Genomic DNA, 20,649 nt, shown 5'->3' with positions numbered 1-20,649 from the left:
ATGCCTAGCCACGACGCAGGACGAATCCGGTTGCGCGGCGGCGAAATTCCGGTCACCCAGTGGTCCTCTCCTTCCACCTAGGTGATCCGCAGCTCCGTGGGGACTCGGCGAAGCTTCCCGCCCGGACACAATGGAGTTGGCGCCGCGCCAACACGCAATTGTCCGCGGCGGCGGAAACACTCCCTTTTGGTGGTGGCGGCGGCGCGCAGTGTGGTGTTTTACGGTGGCTACACAACTCCAGCACGGTAAGTCGCAGCCGCGAAGACTCCTTCCAGGGTTTTATCCCCAGGTCGAGGGATTCTGGAATCTGATTCCCAGCTATTTCGCGCAGCCGTTTCAACGGCCCACGCGACGGGGAAGGGGAGGATCCGACCCATGGGGCCCAACGCACAGAGAAGGAGAACTGAGGCGGGATGGCTAACACGTGGGGTCCACCATGCGGTGAGTGTCGGAGCGGTCGCGCACGCCTGGGGTCTCTGGTGTTCTGGGCCCACGCGACAGCCAAAGGGGGTTAGCGCGTGCTGAGGTGTATCGCTGACCGACTAGGCCCACATGTCGGCGCACGCGGGCGTTGGGCCGCGCGAGGGAAAACAGAAGATGGGACGAAATGGTGTTCTGAGCCCAGTTAGAGTTAGGTTTGCTTTTTTATTTTATTTTTATTTTTCTTTTGCTTTTGTTTTCTTTTTATTTTGAAATCCAAATTTTGGATTTCAAATTTTGTGACGGATTTGTACTCAACTATTTGAAGGTATGATTCAAACATGCCAGGGTGGAATGAATTTATTTCTCTAAGGATTTTATTTGGTATTGGCCAATATTTCTCGCTCTCTTTTCTAAATTCTAAAAATCTCTTGTATATTCTAAATTCCACTTGAGACTTTAATATTTTCTTGTCACATTATCTTTATATTGTCATAAAATGCACACAAAGTAAAATCCCAGCATGATGCATAATTTAGTTGTGTGTCTTTTGTTGATTATTTATTGGTGTAAGTGAGGTGTCCACATGAAATGATGAATATAGATGACTCACAAATATATAAAGAAATGAAATTTCTCTTTTTAGATTTTTATTACAAAGTAGGTATTACAAATCCTACCTCACTTAAAAATAATCTCGTCCTCGAGATTTAGGAAGATCTAGGGAAAAGATGGGGAAAGTCTATACGGAGCTCTTCTTCTCTTTCCCAGGTTGCTTCATCTTCACCATGGTGACTCCATTGTACTTTGCACATCTTTATCACCTTATTCCTTGTAACTCGAGTCAATGTATCAAGAATCTTGATCGGGTACTTCGTGTAAGTCAAATCACCTTGAACACTGAGCTCTTCCATTGGTAACTGTTCCTAGAGACACGGAGACACTTCTTAAGTTGAGACACATGAAATACGTTATGCACATCCGATAGACTAGCAGGTAACTCGAGTTGGTATGCCATCTCTCCAACTCTCCTAAAGATCAAGAATGGTCCAATATAGCGAGGGGACAATTTGCCCTTAACTTTGAATCTCCTCATTCCACGAAGTGGTGATACCTTGAGGTACACATAATCTCCTTCTATTATCAGCGTAGCTCTTTTGCCTGGTTTGAGCCACCCTCAAATTCTCTCGAATTATACGGACTTGTTCTTCTGCTTCTTGAATCAGTTCAGGCCCAAAGAACTGTCTTTCTCCAGTCTGATCTCAATATAGAGGAGTCATGCACTTCCTCCCATATAAAGCTTCAAAAGGTGACATCTTCAAACTGGCCTGATAACTATTGTTATATGAGAACTCAGCATATGGTAGACTTTTATCCCAACTTCCTCCATGCTAAAGGGCACATGCTCTCAACATATCTTCCAATACTTGATTAGTCCTTTCAGTCTGTCCATCAGTCTGAGGGTGATAAGCCGTACTAAAATTCAACTTTGTGTTCATGTTCTCATGAAAGCTTCTCCAAAATCTTGAGGTAAACTGCGAACCTCGACCAGACATGATCTTCTTCGGTACTCCATGTAAACACACAATCCGAGCCATGTATAACTCTGCTAGCTGAGAACCTTTATAAGTAGTCCTCACAGGAATAAAGTGAGCCACTTTAGTCAATCTATCCACAATCACCCATATAGCATCATATCCTTTCTGGGTGCGAGGCAATCCAGTAATAAAATCCATACCAATCTCTTCCCACTTCCACTTGGGTATCTTCAGTGGGTGCAGTAGTCCAGCTGGTCTCTGATGTTCAGCCTTAACTCTTTGACATACATCGCACATAGCAACATGTGCGGCCACATCTCTCTTCAACCCATGCCACCAATACTTCCGCTTCAAATCTTGATACGTCTTGGTACTACCAGGATGAATAGAATAATTTGAGTCATGTGCCTCCTTTAAAATAGTCTCTCGAAGGCTTTCAATATCAGGAACACACATCCTGTCCTTGAACCATACAATGCCTTGCTCATCTTCTGTGAATTCTGGACCTCGTCCTTCAGTAATCAGATCCTTAATCCCTTGTATTTTAGCATCACCAATTTGACCTTTGCGGATTTCTTGCTCTAAAGTAGGTTCCACATCAATGGTAACTCCTTTAGGAAGAGCAACTATCCCTAGGTTAAGTTTCCTGAAATCCTCAACAATCTCATCGGGTAGCTGGGCAACAATAGCTGAATGAACGTGCTCCTTTCGACTCAAGGCATCTGCAACCAAATTTGCCTTGCCCGGGTGATAGTGAATCTCCAAATTATAATCCTTAATAAGCTCCAACCATCGGCGTTGCCTAAGGTTGAGATCCTTCTAAGTGAATATATACTTCAAACTCTTATCATCCGTGTACACTTGGCACTTGGTCCCCATGACATAATGTCTCCAAATCTTAAGCGCGTGCACAACGGCTGCCAATTCCAAGTCATGAGTGGGGTAGTTCAATTCATGTTTCCGTAACTGACGAGAAGCGTAGGCAATCACATGTCCTTCTTGCATGAGCACACATCCCAAGCCTTGGCCACATGCATCACAATAAATATCAAATCCCTTCTGTAGATCTAGCATAACCAACACTGGTGGCGACATCAATCTCTTCTTCAATTGATCAAAACTATCTTGACACTTCTCGTCCCACTTAAATTCTCTGCCCTTCTCTAGAAGCGAGGTCATAGGCTTAGCAATCTTAGAAAATCCTTCAATAAATCTCCGATAATATCCTGCTAGACACAAGAAACTCTGAATCTCAGTAACTGTAGTGGGTACTCTCCACTCCATTATCTTATTAACCTTAGCAGGATCCACTGAAATTCCTCCATTAGAAATAATATGACCAAGAAATGGAACCTCGCCAATCCAAAACTCGCACTTGCTAAACTTGGCATAGAGTTGATTATCTCGTAGCTTCTGTAGCACCAACCTCAGATGTTCCTCATGATCACTATCATTCTTGGAATAGATAAGAATATCGTCGATGAATACCATGATGAATCTGTCCAAATACTCCATAAACACCTTATTCATCAGGTTCATAAAATAAGCTAGTGCATTGGTTAATCCAAACGACATAACAATGAACTCATACAATCCATATCGAGTCGTGAAAGCCGTCTTAGGTATATCTGATGGTCTAATCCTCATCTGATGGTAACCCGATCGGAGATCAATCTTCGAGAATACTCTAGCACCTCTCATCTGATCAAATAAATCCTCAATACGGGGTAACGGATACTTGTTCTTCACAGTAACATCATTAAGAGATCTATAATCCACACACATCCACTGTGATCCATCCTTCTTCTGTATAAACAGAACCGGCGCTCCCCAAGGCGAGGAACTCGGACGAATGTACCCAGCCTCTTGTAACTCAGTTAACTGTTTCTTAAGCTCCTTTAACTCTTCTACAGACATCCTATATGGCCGTTTAGAAATAGGGGCAGTTCCAGGTAAGAGATCAATAACAAACTCAACTTCTCTATTAGGTGGCATACCTGGTAACTCCTCTAGAAAGACATCCGGAAAATCTCTAACCACACGGATGTTGTCACCAACAAACTCCTCAGGTATGAAGAACATTGCACGTTTGGATGAGGTGGTTACTGCAATATTAACTTGAAATCTTTCTCCTTTAGGGGTAGTGAGTTCTATGGTACCTCTACCACATGCTATAATGGCCTTTGCCTTTCTTAACCATGACATACCAAGGATCAGATCTATACTGCTTGCCTCTAATATTATAGCTGTAGCTCCAAATTCTCTACCCATAATTGTTAATGTCAATCTACGTGTCATTTGATTTGCCTCAACAGGCCCTTTAGGTGTAATTACTATCATGGGCTTTCTCATTTTTAGCAGTGGTATTTCATTTGTGTTGGCATATCTAGCAGACATAAATGAATGTGTAGCACCAGAATCAAATAAGATGGTTGCAGGAATTGCATTAACATAAAACATACCAAGTACGATGTCAGCACCATCCGGAGTAGCATCAACGCTGACTTGATTAACCTTGGCAATAGAGTATCCCTTGCCAGATCCTGGAGTTTGCTGCCTATTCTGAACTGGAGTAGTAGCAATCCTCTATGGGCAGACATTTGCATAATGACCAGTCTTCCCACACTTGAAACAAGTGGTGCCTGCACTCTGTCCGGAAAACTTCGTCGGGGTGCCAGTAGGGGTAGCCTGTCGAGGAGGTGGAGTCTTCAGAGGTGATTACTGAACTGGGCACTGGCCTCCGCCAGTGCGAACTGGTGTACCCTGGGGTAAACTGTAGCGAGGACGAACACTATTGCTTCCTTGTCCTTGAGATATAGCTTTCCTCTTCAAATCTCCCAGCTGAACACGCTTGTGTTCAATAGCTAGAGCCCTATCGAGCAGTCTCTGAAATGATGGAAATGTATGTGCCACTAGAGCATACTACAGAGGTCCATTAATTCCTTCAATAAAATGCTCCTGCTTCCTCTCATCTTCAGCAACCTCATCTGGAGCATATCTGGATAGCTGGATAAACTTGTCGTGGTACTCGCTGACTGACATACTTCCTTGCTTCAGCGACAGAAATTCCTTCTTTTTAATCTTCATCAACCCAGCAGGTATATGATAATTCCTGAACTGTGTACTGAACTCTGCCCAAGTAATAGTATCAGCAGCATCGTGGGCAGCAGTATATGAATCCCACCAGTCAGCAGCAGGACCAGTCAGACGTCCAGAAGCATATAAAACCTTCTCCCGGTCAGTGCATTGTGCAATATTCAACATCTTTTCCACAGATTTCAGCCAATCATCTTTATCCAGTGGATCAGGAGAGCTTGCAAATGTAGGTGGCTTATGACTCATGAACTCCCTATGCTTATCACGGGGTGGAACTGGTGGTGGAGGTGGAGGCAGTGGTACTTATTGCTGCTGTTGCTGTTGTTGTTGCATTTGCTGCTGCAGCTGCTGTTGCGCCCTCCTTTCCTGGCGTATCTCCTCTCGTTTGTGGCGCAACTCATGTCGTGTCTCTTCTCTTTCCTGACGCATCTCCTGGCGTTCTTGCTGCATCTGAGCACGCATATCTGCCATAGTGTCCGCCATTTGTTGCATCATCCTCATCTGAGCTGCAATCAGTGGGTCAACTCAGCCTGGTGGAAGATTAGGAGGATTCATCTCTGCTGGTTGTGGCTGGGGTTGCCTATATATCCACCGAGTGTGTCGATTAGGAGGCAAATCAATTCCACCACCCCGCCTGGTATTGACCATCTGAGTTAGATACATATGGTAAGAGAATAGTAGACAAGGCAGGTATTTACAAATCAGGTTACTTTGGGGGATTTATTAGCTAAGCAGATTAATATTCTACCTACTAAAGCTAACTCAATACCTTATGGTGGTACATTCTAAGATGTCCATATATAATATATCAATCAATCAAAGAAGCAAATCAGACATTTATCATCAGAACAATCAAACAACATTTTTAAAGAAAATAGTTTTAAATTTTGTCTTAGGTTCCCTATCTCTTAAAAATGTCATAGGGGTAGGGATTCCAAGGTGTGAAATCCATCTTGTCTTAGAGTAGAAAAGATAAGATTAATTAGAGTAGAGTAGCAGAAGGTGAGTCAAGATCAAGATGAGGTAAGTATAGAATGAATCAGAGTAAGGTAAGTAGGTAAGGGTTGTCCATTTCTATCTAGGTTTTGTCCTACAGTCAACATTTCCTCTGATACCACTTCTGTCACACCCGGCTTTAAGGAACAAAGCCAGGTGCATCTCATACATGCGCCAAGAAGACAACATATATAATAACAAAGTGTATAGAGATAAATGTCACAAAACATCAGAGTATTATTACATAGCGGAAGACTTATTACAAAATAAAAGAATAAATATAAAACGAACTAAGGATCGTCGGCGCCAATGTCAACTGAGAAATGCCACCTAGATCAGATCAAACTCCTCGCCCTGTGGCTCCTCCTGAACCACTTGTTCTTCTCCTGTGGGGGGTGTGAGACAGCAAGGGTGAGCTCACACATGATCATAGCTCAACAAATTGTGGGGAACCAGTGGACATGAACTCACAAAGGTGGGAGTTCATGTGATGTGTAAGGCTAATCAATGACAGGGGTTAAAGCTGAGCATTGCTTTTAAGTAGTTAGTCAAAATTTTATTAGCAGTTACTAAGTGTAAGTAAATACCAAACCTTAAATAAAGTAATTGAACAAAATTAATAATAATCCCATGCAATGCAAATGACAAATTGAATTTAAGTTCCATAATTTAATCATCAGAGAGTCCTGAGCTGCTCATGACCGTGAGCTCGGCTAGTATACCAGTTTTACACTCTACAGAGGTTGTACCCTTTACCCACAAGTCATGTTACCCATCTGCCAAGGGATCGTGACTCCCATACACCTCTACCTAGGAGGCGAGGCAGGGCAACACTACGAGGCCTTTACAAAGTTCCACTAGCTTCCGAAAACCCGCTATAGTTTATGGGAAGAGCACTTGCAAGAATCCCCCGTCTGACCGCCATCGCAGCTAAATCAACCCGAGAACCTCCTTGCATGCAACTCCCCTACTGCCCTTGCCCCTTTCGGGTAAGGTAGTCTTCCACTAGCTTTCCTAATTAGTCAGCCAAGGGCATCCCATTAAACCCTTGTGGTGGCACGTGTTTCTCAAGTTAAGCTCTATGATCCTATTAACATTAATGATCTTGACATGAACATAAATAGAATAACAAAAAGAACTGGAACATAGATATAATAAATGATTATCCCAAAACCATGTAAAGCAATAGCAAACTACCCAAGTGATTCAGGGTTAAACAAGGTAATGAAATAAACATTCTAGGGTGACCTATCGGGTCCCATCAAAATTAACCTATGCATGAATAAGTGATATTAAAGAACATTATTGGGTAAAAAAGTGGTCAAGGGCACAACTTGCCTTCAATGAGCTCCTGCTCAACTACCTCTATCTGCTGCTCACCAGGATCCTCAGTCACGGTCTCTTCTACTCGCCACAATACAAACAAGCACAGTATATAGAGAAAATTAACATCACACCAAACATGTACACAAAATACACAGTAATAATCCACACATTAAAATAAAATCCTAGGAACAAGAATCATAATTTTTCGAGTTATAGATTTTAAGTTATGAATTTTCAAAGGTGTTATGTGCTTAAAATATGATTAAGTGAGAGATTAAATTTCTTATTGTTTTCATGATAAAATAGAGACTCTAAGTGCTAGAGAATAAAATTACAAAATTTTAGGAACTGGAATGGAGTAATTTGGAGTTCATATACATTTTCTATGAATTATTGAAGTTCTAGCAATTATTTTCCTATTAAAAAACTATTTTCCAAATTATTTATTCAATTTCAAACTGCACTGGACCGGGCCTCATTTACTGAAAAGTGCAGGGGGCTCAGGGTAATATTCTTAAGGCACAGCGCATAGTGAATATGGACGGCGGGTTCAAAATCTAGAAAGTCCGAGGACTCTTAAGTAAACTGTCCCCGCGAAAGGGTATCCTGAATCCCTAGCCGTTGGATCAATTTTGCATGCCCCAGATTAGATCGAGCACGCACCCGAACCGGTACGCCACGCAGACCATCGTATCTTGATCCAAGGGCCCGGATCGAACGACACGAAGGCGAAAGCACTGACCTAATCTAGTCCATCCGTTTACAATCCTATGGATCAGATTGCCCCAGCGAAAGGTTACTACCCAGATTGATCTGCACCGTCCATCAAACTAAGGACGGTGGTCGCGACATCTCCTACCTCTTACCCATGGCCGGCGAAGAAAGCGGCCACCGCGGCGGGGGACACCGACGAGCTTCCCCAACACACGCCCCTAGCCCCCAATTCCTAAATCGAACATGCCCCTCCCATGTGTATAACAATGCAAACAACCAGAGGGGGGGTTCTTACAGGCTATAGAAAGGTGACGATGCCTAGCCACGGCGCAGGATGAATCCGGTTGCGCGACGGCGAAATTCCGGTCACCCAGTGGTCCTCTCTTTCTGCCTAGGTGATCCGCAGCTCCGTGGGGACTCGGCGAAGCTTCCCGCCCAGTCACAATGGAGTTGGCGCTGCGCCAACACGCAATTGTCCGCGGCGGCCGAAACACTCCCTTTTGGTGGTGGCGGCGGCGCGCAGTGTGGTGTTTCACAGTGGCTACACAACTCCAGCACGCTAAGTCGCAGCCACGAAGACTCCTTCCAGGGTTTTATCCCTAGGTCGAGGGATTCTGGGATCCGATTCCCAGCTATTTCACGCAGCCGTTTCAACGGCCCATGTGACGGGGATGGGGAGGATCCGACCGATGGGGCCCAGCGCATAGAGAAGGAGAACTGAGGCGGGATGGCTAACACGTGGGATCCACCAGGCGGCGAGTGTCGGAGCGGCCGCGCACGCCTGGGGTCTCTGGTGTTCTGGGCCCACGCGACAGCCAAAGGGGGTTAGCGCGCGCTGAGGTGTATCGCTGACCGACTAGGCCCACATGTCGGCGCACGCAGGCGTTGGGCCGCGCAAGGGAAAACAACAGATGGGCCGAAATGGTGTTCTGAGCCCAGTTAGAGTTAGGTTTGCTTTTTTTATTTTATTTTTCTTTTGCTTTTGTTTTCTTTTTATTTTGAAATCCAAATTTTGGATTTCAAATTTTGTGACGATTTGTACTCAACTATTTGAAGGTATGATTCAAACATGTCATGGTGGAATGAATTTATTTCTCTAAGGATTTTATTTGGTATTGACCATTATTTCTCGCTCTCTTTTATAAATTCTAAAAATCTCTTGTATATTCTAAATTCCACTTGAGACTTTAATATTTTCTTGTCACATTATCTTTATATTGTCATAAAATGCACACAAAGTAAATTCCCAGCATGATGCATAATTTAGTTGCGTGTCTTTTGTTGATTATTTATTGGTGTAAGTGAGGTGTCCACATGAAATGATGAATATAGATGACTCACAAATATATAAAGAAATGAAATTTCTCTTTTTAGATTTTTATTACAAAGTAGGTATTACAAGCTGGATTTTGGAAGCGCATGTCATGAAGAGGTGTCGAGCCTCCACTGGCACTAAAATCAGTGATCTCCTCATTCGCAGATCTTCTGGCTTGGGCCTTATGCAGAACTAGACCCCTGACAATGGGAGCATCTAGAAGAGGAAGATCAGTAACATCGTCTTTACCACCTTCATCATTGCTTGAAGGTTCCCAGGCCTGTGGATTTGCAGTAGGGCGAGAGCGACTAGGAGTTCGAGTCATACGCCCGCGACCACTCTGAGACCCAGAGGCCTCAGCTCCCATCACAACATTTCTAGAGCCTCTTCCTCGCTTGGACCTAGACCTTGTGGGTACCTCCTCATGAATCTCTAGGGAGTCTTCATTAGAGTCAGATTCAATGACTGAAGGATTTCGGCGACAAACCATCCTTGAGTCCAAACGAGACACATAAGGTTAGAGAAGTAATGATTTTCAAGGAATTAAAGAACATATGTGAAGAGAACCAAGAGTGATTTTGAACACGTATTTCAACCGTTCAAGTGAACGGTTCAACTATCATGAGCAATACACACTGATTTACCTTCACAAAAATGTCCATGTTAAAAAGAACCATTTGAGGATTGATTCAAACATCCAACCCCTACTACTCCTCGAAGGGAATCACAAGAAATACACTAACTACATAGATTGAGTCACAAGAATGAAGAACAATGGAGTTACCTCGATCTAGAGATTCATCCAGTCAAATCTCAAAAAGATGGAGGGAAAGTGTGGAGGAGCTTAAGGGGAGCAGCCCCATAAATTTTCTCCCAAAAAATTGGCAAACTTGAGAGTATTTTGAGTGGATTTGAGTGGAGAGTGAAAGAAACCGAGAAAGAAGAAGAGGGGCGCTCGGCTAAGAGAAAGACTGAGGAGTGAGAGAAGAAGAGTGGAGAAGAGAGGAAAAAGGCGTCTACTGGCTGACCATTCTGTCAAAAACCGGTTCAGTCGGTCCAAATACCAGCTCAGCCGGTTTTGCTGTAGAAAAGCCTGTAGAAAAGCTGAAGACTGTCTGCAGAAAACCTGCTGCGTAGACTGGCAAACAGAGCAATCAGCTAATAGAGGCAGAAAAGCGGCTGAGCCGGTTTTGAGGCCAGCCGAGCCGGTTTTCACCAGAGTGAAACCGGTTGAGTGGCCGGCTGAGCCGGTTTACTCGACCAGGTTTCAAAAAAAACCTATTTGGCCTAAGTTCACAAGCAAGATTTATATTTTAACCATCTTAAACATTTTAAACAAGAAAAACAAGATTTTAAATGTAAAGAACAAGGTTTTAAGCCAACAATTTAGCATTACAAGCATGCATGCACAACGCTAAATATTTATGTGCTATTTTTCAAGACACATTTCAAGAATCCAAGATATTTAACTCACTCCTAAAAAAACAAAACCTAGTCTCATCAAGAGGTTTACTGAAGATATCGGCTAGTTGATTTTCGGTGCTCATATGGAATAATTTGATATCTCCTTTAGCTTCATGGTCTCTCAAAAAATGATGTCTAATATCAATATGTTTAGTTCTAGAGTGTTACATAGGATTATTTGCAAGTTTAATGGCACTCTCATTAACAGACAATAGCGGAATTTTGTTAAACTCACAACCAAAGTCTCTTAGAGTTTGCTTCATCCATAGCAACTGAGCACAACATGCACCAGCTGCTATGTACTCAGCTTCTGTAGTTGAAAGTGCAACACAATTTTGTTTCTTAGAACTCCAAGACACTAAGGACCGCCCAAGGATTGGCAAGTCACTGTAGTGCTTTTCCGATCTACTTTGCAACCGGCATAATCTGAGTCAGAATAGCCAAGTAAATCGAAAAAGGAGTCTTTAGGATACCACAGTCCTAGGTTTTGGGTGCGAACTAAGTATCTTAAGATTCTTTTAACGGCTACAAGATGGCACGCTTTTGGATTAGCTTGAAAACAAGCACACATGCACACACTTAACATAATATCGGGCCTAGATGCACACAAATAGAGTAATGAACCTATCATGGATCTATAGAGCTTTTGATCTATAGGTTTACCTTCATGGAGGCCGAGATGCCCATTTGATGCCATTGGGGTCTTGATGGGCTTTGCCTTTGCCATACCAAACTTCTTCAACATATCTTGAGTATATTTAGTTTGGCATAGAAATGTTCATTCCCTTAGCTGCTTCACTTGAAATCCCAAAAAGATCTTGAGCTCACCCATCATAGACATCTCGAACCTATTTGTCATCACCCTACTAAATTCCTCACAAAATTTCTCATTAGTACTACCAAATATAATGTCATCGACATATATTTGGCACACAAATAATTCATTATCGACTTTGCGAGTAAATAAAGTAGAGTCAGCTTTTCCTATTTCAAAACCATTTTTAAGCAAGAAATCCTTAAGACATTCATACCAAGCTCTAGGGGCTTGTTTAAGCCCATGGAGCGCTTTGTGGAGGAGGAAGACATGGTTTGGCTTCTTTGGATCTTCAAAGCCTGGCGGTTGCTCCACATAGACCAACCCTTGTAGTGGCCCATTTAGAAATGCACTCTTGATGTCCATTTGATACAACTTGAAATCATGATTAGTAGCATAGGCAATTAATATTCTTATTGACTCTAACCTTGCTACTTGTGCATAGGTTTCCCCAAAATCAAGTCCCTCCACTTGAGTGAAAACTTGAGCAACTAACCGTGCCTTGTTCCTCGTGACTACACCATGTTCATCTTACTTAGTTCGGAAGAACCACTTGGTTCCAATCACATTTTGCTTGGGTCTTTCCACTAAGGACCAGACTTGATTCCAAGTAAAGTTATTGAGCTCCTCTTGCTTTGCAATTATCCAATCTGGGTCACCTAGTGCTTCTTCTACATTAAGTGGCTCAAGAGAGGAAACAAACAAGTAAAATTCACAAAAATTTGCTAAACGGGATCTAGTTGTTACCCCTCTCTTGATGCTACTAAGAATATTATCCACTAGATGATATCTTTGGATGGTCTGGTGAACTCAAGGATGGGGCACTAATGGTTGTCTTTGAATTTGCCCATCATCATTCTCTTGTTCAAGAGGAACTTCACCAACACCCACATCTTGCTCATCTTCTTCAATGATTGGCATCTCTTGTGGTTGGACAACTTCTTCAAGAATTGGATGACTTGAGGTTGGTGTGTTTGCTTGGGTGGATGATTTATCACCCACCACCTTTGTGCTCACATCAATGACCTCATTTGTCATCCAAATTCTTCCTTCATCATTGTCCTTCTCTTGTGGCCTCACTTCACCTATTGCAAGCTTCTTTATAGCCTCACAAGGTGATTTTTCATTTCCTGCAATATCACTAGAAATATGCCCTTATGAGCCATTAGATTCATCAAACATCACATCTATTGCTATTTCAACAAGACCAATGGTGTTGTTGAAAACATGATATCCATGCGCATTTAATGCATAGCCAAGCAAGAAATCATCGTCCACTCTAGGAGCAAACTTTGAGCTCTTGACTTTCTTGTTGAGAATAAAGCATTTGCAACCAAAAACTCTAAAGTAATCAACTTTAGGTTTGTTACCAGTGAGAAGCTCGTAAGCAGTCTTCTTATAAATCTTATGGAGGTAGAGGCGGTTGATTGCATGATAGGTGGTGTTGACAGCCTCTACCCAGAAGTTGTTAGGTGTCTTATATTCATCCAACATAGTTTTGGCGGCTTCAATAAGTGTTCGATTCTTCCTTTCCACCACACCATTTTGTTGTGGGGTGTAGGGAACCGAGAACTCATGTTTGATCCCTTCTTTGCCTAAGAACTCTTCAACACCTGTATTCTTGAACTCTGTTCCATTGTCGCTTCTCACTTTCTTGATCTTTAACTCAAACTCATTTTAATCTCTTCTCATAAACTTCTTCAATGTTTCTTGGGTTTCACCTTTATCACTTAAAAATAAAACCCAGGTGAAGCGAGAAAAATCATCAACAATGACTAATCCATACTTACTGCCACCAATACTTATGTAGGCCACGGGTCCGAAGAGGTCCATATGAAGAAGCTCCAATGGCCTCTTAGTAGTGGCCACATTCTTTGGTTGATGTGGGACGCCATGTTGCTTTTCTGCCTGACATGCGCCACATATCCTATCTTTCTTAAACATAACATTTGTTAGTCCAATGATGTGATTATCGTTTTGAAGTTTGGCCAAATTCCTTATGCCAACATGAGCTAGCCGGCGATGCCAAAGCCAACCCTTGTCGGATTTTGCCACTAAACAAGTCTTATGCGTCACTTTACTTGTTGTGAAATCAACAAGATAGAGTTTGCCCTTCAAGCGACCCGTAAAAGCAATAGAGGAATCCTCCCTTTTAAGGATTTTCACATCAACATTAGTAAACAGGCTGTCATATCCCATTCCACAAAGCTGTGAAACGGACAGCAAATTATAACTTAATGAATCAACTAACAAAACATTTGAAAGTGACTGATGGTCAGTGATGGAGATATTACCAATACCAATCACTTCACTCTTGCCAGTATCTCCAAACACGATTTCTTGTGCTTCTTAAGTTAGTTGCAAGGAGTGAAACATGTATTTCTCCCTGGTCATGTGATTTGTACATCCATTGTCAAGCACCCAGCTTGACCAACCGGAGGAAATAGACCTGCAAAACAAGTTTATGCTATGCTTTTAGGTACCCAAATTGAATTGGGTCCTATAGTGTTAGTTATTGCCTTGGGTACCCACACACTCCTTTTCATAACCTTTCTCTTAGTGTAGGCACCCACATATTTCACAACTAATTTTTCTGAATCCCATGTTAACATATAATCACAAAGGTAGGAGTGAGAGATAGGAACTTTATACTTCTCTCCATTTGTGGAGACAACATTCTTCATTTTATCCTTTGTGTTACTCAAGTTCACCTTCACTTGAGTTGACTTGTCATTTGAAGAGTGGATCCTCCCCAAGGCATCATAGAGGGTAGTTCCTTCTATGAACTTAGGGGATCTCCACCCCTTATGCTTTATGCTAGGGTTCACCTTGTATGTGTTGTACCCAAGTCCCTTTTTCCCATTGTTGGGCTTCAAAGGTTTGTACTTGGGTTCAACTTTCTTGGACCCATCATTGCTAGAGCATTCCTTCAATATTTGCTTGACCTCTACCTTTGAGTTGTTCTTCCTTGCATGGTTAGTCAAACAACAAGAAGCATGATATTTTGAATAATGTTTACAAGTACTAGAGTTAGAGGAGCTAGCTTTAGAATCTGCCACTAAAGATGAAGTGATGAAGTTCTTTCATGTTTCAAGTTGCACTTGAAGTTCTTGATTTTGAACCATTAAGCTTGATAAGCTCAATTTAAGTGCTTCTTTTGCATCTGCAAGACTAACTATAGAGGGTTTAGCAATAGCAATTTCTTTCTCTTTATCCTCTATAGTTATTTTGACTAAAGACATTTCCTTAGTTAATACTTCAAGCATTTCATCCTTATTGGATAGCAACCCTTGAAGTTCTAGGTTTCTCTCCTTTTCAAGGATGAGTAAGTCTTCTTGAGCATCCAGAGTTGCTTTTCTTTTATCTAGCTTCTCCATTAGTTTAGTGATTACATTATATCCATTTAAGCCAAATTCTTTAATCATTTTATTTTTCATAGCAAGTTGTTCATCAACATCATCATATGTAAAACCATCATTAAATAAATGTACCTTATCTCCTTTTGTCGTGAGGCAAGTAGGAGTGTAGGAGTCGTTGGAGAGGTTGGTGAAGAGTCGCGAAGTCGAGGTGCATTGAATGGCAATGTTTGCCACCTCTTCCTCTTCTTCCTAGCTAGAACTCTCCTCGTCGGAGTTCCATTCTTCACCGATGTGAGCTTGGCCATACTTCTTCTTCTTCAAGTATCCTTTGTTCTTGCCTCCCTTCTTGTACTTGTCCTTTTTGTAGTCCTTTTTAGCTTCTTGTTCCTTTTTATTTGGACAATCCGCAATGAAATGACCGGTTTGGCCACATTCATAACATGCTCTCTTCTGTCCTTTTCTCTGATACTTATCATTTTTCCTTACAAATTTCTTGAAAGTTTTGATGAACATAGTCGTGTCTTCATCACTTGAACATTCTTCATCACTTGATGTTTCGACCACTTTCTTTGACTTGTGGTCTTTGCTCTTCTTGAAAGAATCTTGTTCATTTGAAATCAAGGCATGAGAGTCTCTTGTCTTGATTGGGGCTTCTTCGGATTCGTGTTGTTGAATCTTGGCAAATAGTTGATGAGGAGTCAACCTTTTTGTAGACATGATCGTTTCCTCATGCGGTTAAGCGTAAAACGAGGCACGACGCTTTGATAGCAATTGAAAGTAGCCTAGAGGGGGGTGAATATGCTATACCTAAAATTTCTCACCAAAAACTTCGAGATAGTGACAAATTTCAATTTGCACTGGTGCAAACTGGTTCAACTGGTATTATTCCCAGCTGAACAGGTTTGAACCGGCTCACCTTAGATTAGATAAATAGTTACACAAATAGCATGGAGTAATGAGAGATTCTTTCTTATATCTTGCCCTAAAGAAGATCCACTCGAATGGGTGTCAAATCGATGTGAACCGAGTCCACAAGATTCACACACAAGATAAAACAAAGATGGACTGACCAACAATTTAAAGCACTTCTCAAGACACAACAAGAACACAAGAACACATGATTTGACCCGAGGTTCGGCTACCACCACAAAGATGTCCTACTCCTCGTTGAGGAGCCCACAAAGGGCCGGGTCTTTTCCAACCATAATCCTCCACAAGCCAACCACCAAGGTCAAGGCAATCTCTTCTTAACTTAGCTCAATGAGCGGGTGATACAAACTTCTTGGGGTCGTCCATAAATTTGGAGACTCCCAAGCAACCTCTATCCGTTAAGGAAACCATGGTTCCAAGAGTAATAAATCCGCACAAGATTCAAGTTTTCAATGAGCTCAATAGATGAAGAGAAAGGAAGAATAGAGATGAAATCACCAACGAGTTAAACAAACTTCACCTCACACCAAGGGTCCTCCAAATGATTGAAGGGAACGCGATTTGGGGTGAGAGGTGAAGTGAATGCTCATGTTTGAGTGTAGGTCAGCCAAGAATTCATGGATGGGCAGGAGTGAATGAAGAGAGAGAGGGAAAAGGGGTACATAAAGGATCCCCCAAAAGCTGGTGGTCGTTGGACTTTTCTGACTGAAAATCGGCTGAGCCAGTCCTAAAACCGACTGAACCGGTTTCTGCCAATCTGTTTTTTGGTTCAGTGGCTGGCTGAGTAGGTGGGTGGACCAGAGCCAAAACCGGTTGAGCTGGTTTTCAAAAAGCTGAACACAACTTTTTGGCTGGCAGAGTAGAAAAGTGGGCCAGGGCAAAAACCGGCTGAGCTGGTTTTCAGAAAACTGAACACAACCTTGGGGAAGGCTGAGTGGAGAATTCGACCAGCTTTTCCAAGAGCATTCATGATCAAAAAATCAAGTTTTCTTAGAGAATTTTGAAGAGAGTTACACTGAGCTCATCACAACAACTTACTCATATTTTGTGGATCCCTCTTAATTGAATGGTGAATCCTACGACTCAAGAATTGTAAAATTTAAACGGTCGTCATTCATAAGCACTTGAATCACGCCATATGATGTATATATTTAATCTTCAGTGCTCTACCCTTTCTATAGATATGGAATCTATGCTACTCCTGTCATTAAGATAACTGAATACATGCTAGAAGCAAACTTGTTAGAAACTCTGTTTGTTTTGTCATTTAATCACCAAAACCATCAATCGGGGTTGATTGCACTTACAAAGAGGTCCACTACTATTGGATGATGCTTGTGAGAGGTCTTAGTCATGGATCCACAAAAGGTCTATCATATCATAAATACTTGTGTAGATTTGTTAGTTGCAAGCTACTAGTAGAACTTTTGACTTTGCCCGAATACCAATTAGTTGGTTAATGCATGAACCTGGTTCAAAATTTGCTTGGTTGTGAATCTGTTATCTAGGTTACTTGATTTTGCCTGGATAACAATTAGTTGGTTGTTCCTTAGGTCTTTTTTGGTATTAGTGGTTGGTCAGTAGTTGAACTAGTTTCGATGGTGTAATAGATCACAACCTTTGTAGGTGTACGACCTTCACTCTTCATTCTTGAAGTGGAGCGAGAAATTCGGCACTGAGACCATGATTATAAGTGATGTGTGTGTATTCACAAACTTCTTGTTTGGTTCATTGAACCAATGCAATAACTTGGCTCCCTCGTGTGGTGAAGTCTCTGTGAAGAACTGAGGATATGGTTGTTATACGGTGTCAAGGTTTTTAGCCTATGATTGAAACTTGGGTCTATGTCTATATTTGTTCAGTAATCTTGATTGCATGGCTGTAGAAATATTGTCACATCTAAGGGATAATCCCTATTATACTGCATCTGTTTTTTTTCCTGCATTTAAATCTTGTGTTCTATGATCTACCCAACTTGCTTGGGACTAAATTGTTGGTTGTGGTCTATGATCAGTTGTTGATAATTAGGATTCAAATATGAAATACAAGAATAATAGAGAAACATAATTATATAACTCCTAAGCACATGCAACTTTCAGTAACATTTTATTGAAACTTACATCTTTGCCAGTCAGTTATAATTCTATTATTATTGTTCTGGTCTAAGAACCGCGCAATTTATCATGCGTTGATCCTAGGTTTGGCTAAATGGCTAGTTAGATAACCACCCGCGGTGCTTGTGAAGGATGATAGAAAATTTCTGGGAAGTGCTATGGTTCATATAACTTGCCACTGCAAAACTTTCCTCGAGTTGTTCGACACACAACTGCTTGATCATGATCATGTAAATTCCACATGTCCCCATTCACTCATGTAGGATGATCGAGTATTTGACTGGGAAATTATTGTATATAAAGTGCACGGATCACAAATACATGTATTGAAGTTACTCCTACATGGTTAATTTTTCTTCTATTGTGTGCTGTTTGTTGATGAGTTTGTACTCAGATGCCTGTCTTGCAGCCGCGCGCGCTCGCAGATGCTATCTGCACTTGGTCATATGTACACATGGAAAAGATATACGTACAATCACGATGTCGTTGGAGTGATGTAACTAGAAACATATGGCATCAATTTTTTGGACCATGCCGCCACCAAAAAAATTATTGCGATGCTTACCTCGCCCTACTTAACTTCTATCCAAACAATATACAATTTGTGGCCGTCGTCTTCCATCCCTCCTTATACATCGAACCAAACACACCTTTTAGTTGCATATCTCAGTTGCCATCACGCGCAACTAGCTAGCACTATGCAAGATGTGATGGAGCAAATAATAAGCGGCCATTTATGAGCCCGTATGACCGACCCACACTGTATCCAGGAAGAATAGAGGTTGCCAACAGCTAGCCTAACACTTGCCTTGATTTAAATTTTAAAGCTCTGATACATGTGCTGCATTACCAGGCTTCTGGTTCGCATTCATAGGTGAAATTAAAGCAGGTTTGTTTGGTCCTGTGTGTAAGACTTTGGAGAATATATATGAGGACTCGGCGACTCGCACGGACTGAGATGATCTCGTGATGGTTGCTGCGACTTTGCGAGCGAGGACCTGCGCCCGGCTCCCCATGCATGCATGGTGTCGTCGGTCCTCGCGAATCGCGATCACATGAGTGCACTGCAGAGGACAGAGTGAGGAAAGCTCCTGACTCTGGAACGGCTTGAGGTGTGTGTGATCATTGTTGGTGTGGTCTCTTCTGTAGGGGAGGGGCTGCTAGATCTCTTGCGTAGGTACGTACTGGCGGCATGTTGATGGCATCATGATTAGCCATTTAATACATGACTGGAAAGGTGCAACCGCACCGGTGACGCTCAGCGGGCAAGTTAATCGATTCATCCTGACATGTGGTGGTTGTTACTGTGTGTACTCTACACTAGCCGATCAACAGTAATTAGGATAGGGTTAATCTTAACCACCTAACCACGTCCCTGATCAGAGGAGGAGACTATCCTAACAGTTGGTTGCAGCTCCCGGTCACACGACGCCATATAAATAGATTAAGGGGACCGACGGGTTTAGCCAACGCTAATCGCTCGACCACAAAACTATAATCGACACTCTATGAGGTACTGATCACCTAGGCGTTTAGAGTGATTGGAAGAGATACGACTATGTCTCAGATCCCTATCTCACTATTGGGAACGGGATCTGAACCTCCTCCTGCAGGTGCCACTGGAGGAGGCGATCTACCGCCGATCAACAACGGAAATCAGTCTTCTCGTCACACGCAGAGAGATCGAGGAGGAGGAGCCGGCTGCCGCTATAAACAATAATGAAGGTATGCATACCTATTCCTCTCAGTAGAATAGATATACTTTTAATCGAGAACTTATAGTTACGGATTGATATTCTAGGGGCTTGGAAATCGATACTAGCCACCGTAGAATCCGGTGGTAGCCCTGGTCTGGTCTCTGGTCTCGCCCGTCGGCGAAGTACTGTAGTAGTAATGGTGACGCGGGACTTGACAGGGCAGCCAATCATGGAAACTTGGTGTAGTACGTAGTAGCTCGCAGCGCCATTAAGCGGCTTCCCTTTCGCCCATGAAGGATCTCACGTGGGTGGATGGATGCGCTTCCCGTCAGCACCAGCAGGGGTGAAGAGAGGGAGCGGGCTCATGTCATGTGGAAACGCGCAGTGCGAGCTGGCGTCGATGATGCCGTCAAATATTCTCAATTCAAGTCTCTCTCGCCATATCCATCCAATGTCTCACTCCAATCCAATGCATGCCGCAGGGCAATTTTTCTACCGGCTTCTCGTCGCGTCATACCTGGCCTGCCCTGGCCCCAAGCTAAGATGCATGGATTGGCATGCGCAGCGGCGTCCAGCCGGCCTCGTGGCCACAGTGCTAGTAGCTCCTACGGAGATTGACGGCGACGCCGGGAGTTAAGGCCGCACAGTGGTGCGTGCATCCACCTCGCATCAGTGAAGAAAAGGAATGTCCTGGAAAATCTGGGCGCCGCCGCTGTTGGGGCACCTGCGATGTTCTCCTCGCAACAGTCACTTGACAGTCGTCTTGACCACTGCTGGAGAGTGAGACGCACTCATGATGATGAATGAATTGATGATGATGATGATTTATTATTATGCTCTCTTCATCTGGACCACATGGGTTATGG

The 20,649-nt window shown here is 42.7% G+C and overlaps 1 long non-coding RNA gene across 1 annotated transcript; it reads right to left on the bottom strand.

The window, feature by feature from the left end:
- Positions 1–9,423: 9,423 nt before the first annotated feature.
- LOC103647305 (uncharacterized) lies at positions 9,424–10,396 on the bottom strand. The gene is made up of 2 exons (XR_562749.3): positions 10,190–10,396; positions 9,424–9,896 (listed from the first exon to the last, which is right to left on the bottom strand). It is a non-coding gene; the product is annotated as an uncharacterized lncRNA (long non-coding RNA).
- Positions 10,397–20,649: the final 10,253 nt, after the last annotated feature.

Source organism: Zea mays, chromosome 2, assembly GCF_902167145.1.
Source record: "Zea mays cultivar B73 chromosome 2, Zm-B73-REFERENCE-NAM-5.0, whole genome shotgun sequence".
In the NCBI taxonomy this organism is placed as follows: domain Eukaryota; kingdom Viridiplantae; phylum Streptophyta; class Magnoliopsida; order Poales; family Poaceae; genus Zea; species Zea mays.
The sequence above is the reverse complement of the archived record's forward strand: the minus strand, read 5'-3'. Positions and strand labels throughout refer to the sequence as shown.